This window comes from Henckelia pumila, chromosome 3 (assembly GCF_033568475.1).
Source record: "Henckelia pumila isolate YLH828 chromosome 3, ASM3356847v2, whole genome shotgun sequence".
In the NCBI taxonomy this organism is placed as follows: Eukaryota; Viridiplantae; Streptophyta; class Magnoliopsida; order Lamiales; family Gesneriaceae; genus Henckelia; species Henckelia pumila.
Genome location: NC_133122.1, coordinates 92193833 through 92201725, shown reverse-complemented (window position 1 = coordinate 92201725; position 7893 = coordinate 92193833).

Sequence of the window (7893 nt, the reverse complement as noted above, 5' to 3'; positions counted from 1 at the left end):
TGCGCGAGGCCCCGGTTGGGCCTCTGAATTGTTTGCCCGCGCGCGCACGAGCTTGGTACCTCGCGCGGGCGCGAGCCTTTGGTTGATCTCGGTTGTTGAAGCCCGCGCACGCGCGAGCTTGGTTCCTCGCGCGGGCGCGCGGCGTTTAAAAAAAAAAAAAAAACTTATTGAATTGTTTTACTCTTGGATTCTTGTTCGCTTAATTGTTGTTTAATCCGAGATTAGTTGTTTAGAATCGAGGTCTCACATTAAGTGGTATCAGAGAGTTAAGATTCTTGGTCGAACTAGAGTGAGCGGGGTAGATCGAGTCTGTGTGCAATGAATCCTCGCATGTGTTTGAATTATTTAATTGTGTACTTAATTCCATGCGAGCATGCTTTATTGTTTGAGCATTATTTGAATTACATGGTTGTGTGATTTAAATTAATAAAGCATGATCTACTTGAGATATAACTGTTTCTGTTCTCGACTGGTATTCGGTATTCCAAGCGGTTGTAAGGGAACTGATGGTAGCGATTGAGATATCTCGTGTGCTAACCTTTGATTATCAGATGGGTCCTCGTCGAGTGATAAACAGAAACACACCACCAGTTATCCCTGCGACTGAGCAAGATAGCACTGAGGTTGATCAGTTGGATGCTTCAGCGATTCCTATGGAAACCTTGCTGAAGAGGTTTCAGTCGTTCAATCCGCCATTGTTGATGGGTTCAGAAAATCCAGTTGACTGTGAGAGTTGGTTGGATGATATGGATCAGTTGTTTGATTCCATTGACTACACAGATGACCGCCGAATCAGGTTAGTAATTCATCAGCTGCGTGGTGGTGCTAAGAGCTGGTGGATCATGACAAAGAAAGCATTTGAGAGTAGAGGTACAGAGGTTACTTGGACTCTTTTTAAATCTGAGTTTTATAAGCGGTTTTTCCATATCTCGTATCGTAAGGATAAGGGAGCAGAGTTTGAAAATCTGAGGCAAGGGAATCTGAACATTGAAGAGTACGTGGCTAAGTTCGATAGTCTGTTGCATTTTGCACCGCTAATTGCCGGAGATGAAGAAGCTAAGGCAGATAGTTCATCAATGGGTTGAACCCCGATGTCTTCACGTTGGTTAACACCAACAGGCCTAGCAACTTTGCGGATGCCATGAATTACGCAAAGGGAGCAGAAGCAGGCTTGTGGAGGAAAAGAGGTAATCAGGGGGCACCTCAGCAGCAGAGGCAGTATCAGAACCAACCATCTCAGTACCAGAATCAGCCACCTCAACATCAGAACCAGCAGCATAGGTATGAAGGTGGAAACAGTGGGGGAAACAGAAAGGATCAGTACAAGGCAAGAGGTAAACAGTTCAAGAGACAGGGGAACAGTTCGTCCAGTTCCAGTGGTTCGAAGCAATTCGGTTCAGGACCGAGTTCTGGGTCATCATCCTTGTACTGCAGCAAGTGTGGAGGAAGACACTCACCGGATCAGTGTGTGGGAGTCTTCGGCAATTGTAACACATGTCAGCAACCGGGACACTTCTCTAAAGTGTGCCCTCAACGTAATAGAGATAGAGCTCAGAGTGGGAGTTCGTCTAGACCTGCAGCTCAGCCGGAGAGGCAGTCGTCTGCAGTGCACTCTTTCCAACCCCAGCAACAGCAGAACAGACAGGGAGGTAGCTCTAGTGCAAATCAGCCTCCGAGACAGCAAGCACGAGTCTTTGCATTGACAGAGGATCAGGCTCAGGCAGCACCTGACGATGTCATAGCAGGTAACTGTTCAATTTTCGGTCATTCTGCTCATGTCTTGATAGATACAGGTGCTTCCCATTCCTTTATCTCTGAGAAATATGTGTTATTGCATGCTTTGCCAACTGAATTGTTGCCTACAGTAGTAGCTGTTACTTCACCTTTGGATGGAGGAATTGTTTTTGTCCGACTAGTCAGGAACTGTGAATTTTGTTTCGAGGGGAATTTGTTAGAATTCGACTGTATTGTGCTTGGGTTGTCAGATTTTGATTGTATTGTCGGTATAGATGCTTTGACCAAGTACAGGGCAACAGTTGATTGTTTTCTGAAAGTTGTCAGGTTCAGACCTGAAATGGCAGACGAGTGGAAATTCTTTGGTAAGGGTTCTCGATCTAGAATTCCTTTGATTTCAGTGTTATCTATGACTCGTTTGTTACAGAGAGGTGCAGAAGGATTTTTGGTTTATGCGGTTGATGTACTGAAATCTAGCCCAGCTTTGGTTGACTTACCAGTGGTTAGAGATTTTGCTGATGTGTTTCCGGAAGATGTTCCTGGATTGCCACCCATTCGAGAGGTTGAATTCAGCATTGACTTAGTGCCAGGTACTCAACCTATTTCAAAAGCTCCTTATCGTATGACACTTGTTGAATTGAGAGAGTTGAAGGAGCAGCTTGAGGATTTGATTGCCAAGGGATAAATCAGACCTAGTGTATCGCCTTGGGGTGCTCCTGTTCTATTCGTTTGGAAGAAGGATGGTTCTATGAGGCTCTGTATCGACTACCGTCAATTGAATCAGGCTACAGTTAAGAACAGGTATCCTTTACCCCAAATAGATGACTTGTTCGATCAACTGTAGGGTTCTTCTGTCTACTCTAAGATTGATTTGAGGTCAGGCTACCATCAGCTGAGAGTGCGAGAGGAAGATGTTCCTAAGACCGCATTCAGAACGAGGTATGGTCACTTTGAGTTTATAGTCATGCCGTTCGGTTTGACTAACGCTCCAGCTGTTTTTATGGGTTTGATGAACCGTATCTTTCAGCGTTATTTAGATGAGTTCGTCATTATTTTCATCGATGATATTCTTATCTACTCGAAGAACCGTACTGACCATGCAGAGCACTTGAGAATCGTCTTGCAGATTTTGCGAGTTGAGCAGTTGTTTGCCAAGCTATCGAAATGCGAATTCTGGTTAGATCGAGTTGTCTTTCTCGGTCATATTATTTTTGAAGATGGGATTTCTGTCGATCCCAGCAAAATCGAAGCGGTTATGAATTGGCCTAGACCGACATCAGTACCTGATATCCGAAGCTTCATGGGTTTAGCTGGTTATTACCGTCGTTTCATCGAGGGTTTCTCGTCTATTGCCAAGCCTATTACCCAGCTGACTCAGAAAAATGCGCCTTTTGTCTGGACTATAGATTGAGAGGCTAGCTTTGTTGATCTGAAGAGGAGACTGACCAGTGCTCCAATTATTTCTATTCCGAAGGGTACTGGAGGTTTCACAGTGTATTGTGATGCTTCTAACCGAGGTTTGGGTTGTGTTCTTATGCAGCATAAGCATGTGATAGCGTATGCATCGAGGCAGCTGAAACCACACGAGACTCGTTATCCTGTTCATGATCTTGAACTTGCAGCGATTGTATTTGCTTTGAAGATCTGGCGTCACTATCTTTATGGTGAGTCTTTCGAGATCTTTTCTGATCATAAGAGTCATAAGTACTTGTTTTCACAGGCAGAGCTGAATATGAGACAGAGAAGATGGTTAGATCTGTTGAAGGATTTCGACTGTGAGATCAAGTATTATCCAGGGAAGTCAAATGCAGTTGCAGATGCCTTGAGCCGAAAGCTTTGTTCTTTATCTCTTTCAACTATCGGTGTTTCTCAGTTGGTCGATGATTGTTGCACTTCTGGTTTAGAGTTTGAAACAGATAGGGAGACTAACAGAGTGTTTTCTATTCAAACCGAGCCGGAGTTGTTTGTTGCAATCAGAGAAGCACAGAAGTCTGAGCCGAGCATTCAGGTTTCAGTAGAGAAATTCAGAACTGGGCATCAGTCAGAATTCCAGGTTAGAGATGACGTTTTGTTTGTGAATAACCGTATTGTTGTGCCTGATATTTCGGAGTTGAGACAGCGTATTCTCCGAGAGGCTCATTGCAGTCGGTTTAGCATTCATCCTGGAGGTCGTAAGATGTACAATGATCTAAAGAGTCAGTTCTGGTGGAAGAGAATGAAGAGCGACATCGCGAGGTTTGTGTCACGGTGTTTGAACTGTCAGCAAGTGAAAGCTGAGCGGAAGCGACCAGGTGGTCTATTGCACAGCTTATCTGTTCCTGATTGGAAATGGGATCACATTTCTATGGATTTCGTCACGAAGCTACCACGATCCGTTCGAGGATGCGATGCCATTTGGGTAGTAATCGACCGATTGACGAAGTCAGCTTGCTTTATTCCTTACAGGATGACGTATCGTCATGATCAGATGGCTGAGCTTTATGTTAGCAATGTTGTGAGATTGCATGGGGTGCCGAATTCGATCGTTTCAGACAGAGACCCGAGATTCACTTCGCACTTCTGGCATAGTTTTCAAGAGGCGCTTGGTACTCGATTGCATCTGAGTACAGCTTATCATCCTCAGACAGATGGACAGTCAGAGCGGACTATTCAGACGTTGGAGGATATGCTGCGAGCGGTAGTGCTAGACTTTGGCACTAGTTGGCAGGATTCTTTGCCTCTTGTCGAGTTTTCTTACAACAACAGCTTCCAAGCGAGTATCGGTATGGCGCCTTTTGAGGCATTGTATGGTAAGAAATGCCGATCTCCGTTGTTTTGGGATGATTTATCTGAGTCACGAGATTTGGGGCCGGATATGCTTCGAGTTATGGCAGAACAGGTTAAGGTCATTCAGACCAGAATGAAGACAGCTCAAGATAGACAAGCAAAGTATGCGAATGTCAGACGTCGACCTCTGAGTTTTGAGCAGGGAGACCGTGTATTCCTTAAGATTTCTCCGTTCAGAGGCACCGTCAGATTCGGTAAGAGAGGAAAGTTATCTCCAAGATTCATCGGTCCGTACGAGATTCTCGAGAAGATAGGCGATCTTGCCTACAGACTTGCACTTCCTCCGTCTTTATCTGGTATTCACGAAGTTTTTCACGTCTCTATGCTGCGAAAGTATCATCCAGATCCTTCTCATATCCTTCAGCCTGACGAAGCCGAGTTAGACGAGACTTTGAGCTATTTTGAGCTACCGATTCAGATCCTTGATCGGAAAGAAAAGCAACTCAGGACCAAGTTGATTCCGTTAGTGAAGGTGCAGTGGAGCCGTCACGGTGTTGAGAAAGCGACTTGGGAGACAGAGTCTGACATGAGACAGCATTTTCCAGAGCTATTCGGATGACGTGAGTTCTTCTTACTGTCTTTAGTTCTTTATTCTATCTTTGAGTTGTGGTTCTCGTTGATTTCGAGGACGAAATCTCTTCTTAGTGGGGGAGAATTGTGACGCCCCGTTTTTATCTTAAATGAGTTTATTTGAGTTAATTGGAGATTGCAGAGTTCACGAGCCGACTTGATTTTGATCAGGGTCCTTTTTGCAAATTTTGGGAATTTCAGGGACTAAAACGCAAATAATGGATTTGTTATATTATCTACTCAACTTTTGACTTTTCTCATTCATCCTTCTCCTTCCTTAGCCGGCTCCTCCTCCATTGAAACGCCCCATCTCCTTTTCAAGATTTTGGATTTCAGTCCGAGCTCGATCCGGCCGTTAGAAATTATTTCTGAAGGCAGTTTAGCGATCACTGCAGCGAGAGCTCCGTTATACCATTCGTTTGGAGTTGTCAAGCCCAGAGTTAGCAGCTGTTTGATCGTTTCAGAGAATTGGACGAAGAACGGTATAAAGAGTTTTCCTTGAACCGTTGCCTTGTTGTTGTTAGATTGTGTAGTTGTTTATACAATCTCTTTTGTAGCTTATCCAGAGTTGGAGCTACTGCATTGAAAGGTAAAAGCAGTCATCGTAGCGGGATAGCATACTCGGGACTGTGGTTCTCGAGTTTTCCCTTTTGAAATCTCATACTTGCATCTACACTTGTTCTAGCATGAGGAACTTGTGTATTGTTTGATTGTATTGGTTTTTGTTAAAAGGATTATGTTTTATGTTTCTGTTATGCATTCATCTTGAGCCAATCTTGTTTCAGCGGGCAGAATCGCCCTTTTTGTTTAGACGTTTGGGAACTATGATTGAGTGGCCCAGGTCATAGTCGTTTTGTCTGGTGCTAGCATATTCATTATAGTTGCTCAAAGTCTAGAGGAGTGAGATACGTGGCACCACCTCGATTGGGAGAGTCGGTGAGTTGTTACGTGATCTTATCCTCGGGATCCCAAAGGCACAGCAGCAATCCCTCGTTATCAGATTTGATATCCCTGTTTAAAGACATGCATTTCATTACGATGTTATTGATTTCATTATTGTATTGAAAGCATGTTTGTTACTTGTATTACTTGTTATGTTGCTTTTACTGGGAATGTCGTTCTCACCGGTTATCCGGCTGTTGCTTTGTTTTGTATGTGTACTTGGCAACAGGTGGGGCAGGAACAAGTCAGAAGAGGAATGGTTAGCTTCGAGGGCAAGTAGTAGAAGTGAGACTCGGTTTAGAAGTCGAATTAGCATGTTTATCTAGTTTAAGATTGAAGCATGTTAGAACTCGAACTTGATATGTTTTGTTATTCGAATTAGTTTGTATTCGGATTGTAATCTAAAATCCAAGTATGTTGTTGTTGTATCGATTTAGACTTCTGGTTGTTTTTAGGCCTTCTGAAAGCATGACTTGTTATGGCATGTTTCCCTACACCCTGTTATTGCATATGTATTTGAAGGCATGCCGGACCAAGCGCGGAATCCTTTCTTTATTTTCTGCAGCCTGAGCATTTTCTGCCCAGTCCTTCCGCGCGCGGGCGAGGCGTTCCTCGCGCGCGCGCGAGGCCTCCGTTGGGCCTCTGAATTGTTTGCCCGCGCGCGCGCGAGCTTGGTACCTTGCGCGGGCGCGAGCCTTTGGTTGGTCTCGGTTGTTGAAGCCCGCGCACGCGCGAGCTTGGTTCCTCGCGCGGGCGCGCGACGTTTAAAAAAAAAAAAAAACTTATTGAATTGTTTTACTCTTGGATTCTTGTTCGCTTAATTGTTGTTTAATCCGAGATTAGTGGTTTAGAATCGAGGTCTCACACACTTCCTGTTCCGTCTCGAAACTCGACTGTTACATGCGCCCGATATAACTCAACTCGGAGTTTTTGGTGATACCATCATCGCTCGTCCCAACCTACCATGATTGAACATAAAGATTCTGGAAACTAAATCCCAATGGATTCTCAACAGTCAAATCATTCCTTTTGCTGAAGGCATCAGACTTAGCGCTAAAAGGACTAATTCATCTATTCCCTACTCACTTCGGAAAAACACTTATGCTCGAAGTAACTTGTCACATAAAACGTCTCTGATTGTCATTCATTGCTAAAACGCTATATCTTTGACAAACAGTCTGCATGGATGTGACTCACTGACTCGAAAGAACAAATTCGATCCTTGACTATCTCAGTCACTTCAAAGATATCGCACATCACTCGCTGAAATATTAGTGACACAACCTGCTGGATCTCGAGAACTAGATCCCAGCTAATGTCATACCTCACGATCACACAACTGATGCCCATACGAGTACACAATTATCGTTGGATCTCAAACACAACGGTATACTAAGACATCATCACAAGAACTCTATCCAAAAATTTATAAATTCATTCGCTTGCTTCTCCTATCAAGTTAACACCTAACTTGACCATACAAGTCCAATTGCAATTGTTCCCGATTTCAGCAATCCCAAATTATTCGTCTCCGGCAATCCTAGAGACTATAAATCATCTAAATTGCCGAATGCTCTGAGACTGTGCCAAGTACTCATCTCCCAAGCAACTAAGCGACAAAATACTATCCCGAGTATTTCTCGATTGCTATATCCAAATCATCATTGATTGGATTTACCCTATCGATCTCGTCAAACTACTGATGCTCGCACTTGTCCAATCAAACAACCACAGATCATCTAAACCTACGTTGCTCAATCAATAACCATGACTCAGATGCCATGAAAAACTATTTCCAAACACTTGGAATACCCAAATTGC